Genomic DNA, 3,525 nt, shown 5'->3' with positions numbered 1-3,525 from the left:
TCTATCGAGGTTGAGCATACAATGAACGAAAGGAATCCCGAATATATCGATTATTCTAGGTTCACCATTAAGAGGGTATTAACCCCATTTAACTGGTTTGCAGATCACCTGCATACCCCTATTGCCTTATCTATGCCACATAGGCCCCAAACTTACAATTGGTATGACTACAAGTCTGCTTGGTTCAATTTTCTCTATGTTAGACCAGGACACACTTGGTTTGTTAAATACTGTCCTGCTATGGTAGAAGCTATTATACCAAGATGGTTTTACGAATGGTGGATATACTTTGGACGGATTAGAGAAATCCTTCCTCAACAATTCCTTAACCGCTTTACAGAGTTTTGTTCAAAAGAAGGATGTGTAACCCTTCCAGAGCATATCCAGATGTGCAAGTTCTTCATTAAGAAGCGAGTTTCTTATATCATCTCCTGGAATTTCGCCAAAGGAGAACAAGACAGGATTAAATATTTGTCTAAAGAAATAAAAGTTAAAGGTTGGACCCCCAAACCAACAGCTCCAAAAACTCCTGATAAAGGAAAAACAGCAGCATCTTCAACCAATGTCTCACAGAGTGAAAAGGCACTCAGAGAAAAATTAAAAAAGGCTTTGCAAGATATGGAAAGCCAAGAAACCAACGAAGAAGAAGTACTACAGCTTCTGGAAGAAGCTTCCTCCACAAAAAGTAGCGACAACAATGGGGATATGCTAAACCCCAAAGGGATATCTAGGGCCTATATGGACCCCTATTAAGAATAAAGAAACGACCCCTTCAAAAGATAGAGGTTCAAAGAACCGGAATTATTTTTTGAAGAGGCATTCTACTATTCCTAGTAGGAATCCATAGGACCAGATGCTTTTCTAAAGGCAATCAATCAGCTTTACAAAAAGCCAAAGGAATCTACTTTTCAAAAGAAAAAGCATTCCACTCAGGACAGCTTTCATCTGCTTTTCAAAAGAAAAAGCATTCCACTCAGGACAGCTTTCATCTGCTTTTCAAAAGAAAAAGCATTCCACTCAGGACAGCTCTCAAGAAAAGCTAAGGGAATCTACTTTTCAAAAGAAAAGACTAAATCATAGCCCTACAAGTGTATACTCCAGATGTATAATCTTTATTTCTCTTGTCTATATAAGATGAATTGTAACATAAGAGAAGGCATCAGATATTTCCCTAGACTAGAAATTCTTTCCTGCCCAATCTCTTGTAATCTCTCTTAATGTTTTGAAGTTTGAATAAATTTGTAAGTTGTTTAATCTCTTTTCTTTCTTTATTGATTACTCTTTCCAAAAGTTGTTCCCAAATCCGTTTTTCAAACTGCAGATCAAGTGAATGCAGTGTAGTAAAATACAAATTGATGTGAGGTTTATGGCAATAAGGGTCACTCTGCAACTATGTGTGGTGCGAATCCTGAGTCAGTCATGTTTGTGGCAAATGCTCAAATGCCAAGTTATGGTAATGCCTATAACCAAAAGTGGCAGACTCAAACACCAAATCAACGTTGGAACAACAACCAACAACAACATTTTTGCAATAGTAAAACACACAAGCTAGTAACATAGAGGACATATTAAAAAAGATCACGTCCACCCAAGAACAGATGGTTGCTGAACTCAAAAATTAGAAGTAATGCAGAAGAATTTGAGTATCAGTTGAGGCAAATGCAGCAGGCATAAAATTCCAGGCCTCAAGGTGGTTTGCCAAGTGATAATGAACCTCCTAAACAAGTAATGACAATAAACTTTAAGGAATGGTACAGAGTTGAATGAAAGTTGGCTTGTCAACAGACATATGACAAGGTTGCTGATAATTCTAGGAAGTTTGAGTACTTGAAAATAAAAGTTGTTGAATAGGTTAAGGAGATACCACAACCACCATTTCCACAAAGTCTAAAAAATCAAAGGAGGACACATGCTTCAAAAAGTTCTTTGACATGTTTAGAGAGCTTCACATTAACCTTCCTCTTTTAGATGCTTTGTAGGGAATGTCCAAGAACACTAAGTACTTAAAGGAAGTGGTGAATAATAAGACTAAGCTGTAGGATATTGAGATAGTAGCACTCACTGAGGAGTGTAGCTTTATGTTGATGTAGAAGTTTCCCTTAAAGCTCAAAGACCTTGGGAGTTTAACTCTCCTCATTTAGATTAGCAACAGTGAGGTAGTCCAAGAATTGAGTTATTTAAGGGCAAACATCAATTTGATTCCCTTATCCTTATTCAATACTTTGGGCTTAAAAAAGCTAAGATCAATATCTGTAATACTTCAATTGGTAAGCTGGACCCTATCCGTCCTGAAGGAATCATAAAGGATATTCTCATCAAGGTTGGTAGTTTATTATTACTATTAATTTTATTATTTTAGATTTTTAGGCAGATGAAAGAGTGTTGATCATCTTGGGACATCCATTCTTGGCAACTAGAGAAAAATTGATAGATGTGAGAGAAGGCTCACTTACAATGAGGTTGGATGATGAAGAGGCAGCTTTCAAAGTTTACAAATCACTCAACATACTATCCCACTATAAAGATTTAAGCATGATTAAAGTGATTAAAGGGGATAAGTTTGGGCTGGTAGAATTTAGTCCACCTAAGACCTCTTTGTACTTTATCATTAAGCTTCTCAAGCCACCAATACCTCAGCCCAAAGGGATACTGATTGATGATCCTAATAAGCTAATTATTGAGAAAGTTATTGACCTTAAGAGTATTGTAATGACCTTTCACATTATTTTCCATATTTATGCTTATCTTCAATGTTCGAGCTTCTCCATTGATGCCCCAAGTCATTTATGACTTGCTGGTACTGACGGTTTGATTATCGGGTAGTTTGTTTGTTTCTTAGAGCCAATTCCCTATTTAGAAGTCTTCGCTGGTTCTAAATGGCCACTGGGGAAAAATTTTAGTGAAATGATCTGGGATACAAATTCTGACTGCGCCAAAAGATCCATAATATTTATTTTAGTCTAGGTAGACCTTTAGTTTGGGTCCCAATGCACCCGAGCTCATTTTGACCCATTGGTCGGAAATTTTAAAATTGGAAAGAATGGGTGTGGGACCCATATTTGGTCGAAACTACCTCGGATGGAAAATCCAACTTTGTCATCACGTCCGAAATGTTGAGTTTAGGATTGGGAGTCCCTTGGTTCAGGTCCCAAGGCTCCCAGACACATTTCAACCTATTGGATGGATTTTATGAAAAGTGATAAAACTATAGGTGTGAGCCCCACTTTCTACCTTAACAATATTTGATGAAAGTTTTGATGATTCCAATGGATTTGAAATGTGGTTTATACTTAAAATTCACAATTTTATCATGTTATTTGGTTTCTGTATGAATTCCGAAGGTCAAAAACCTATTTATTTTAGTTTTCTATCATTTGGTGCAACTGTGATTACAACAAAAAATGTGCGATTGCAAGACCTTGATTGGGGCATTTTGCCTTCACTATTTAGACCCAGGAACCCCAAAATAAGTGTAATAACTCAAAATTTGTCGTGGGAGTGACTTGGGAGCCTGACCATCATCTA

Source organism: Capsicum annuum, chromosome 4, assembly GCF_002878395.1.
Source record: "Capsicum annuum cultivar UCD-10X-F1 chromosome 4, UCD10Xv1.1, whole genome shotgun sequence".
Taxonomy (NCBI): Eukaryota; Viridiplantae; Streptophyta; class Magnoliopsida; order Solanales; family Solanaceae; genus Capsicum; species Capsicum annuum.
The sequence above is the reverse complement of the archived record's forward strand: the minus strand, read 5'-3'. Positions refer to the sequence as shown.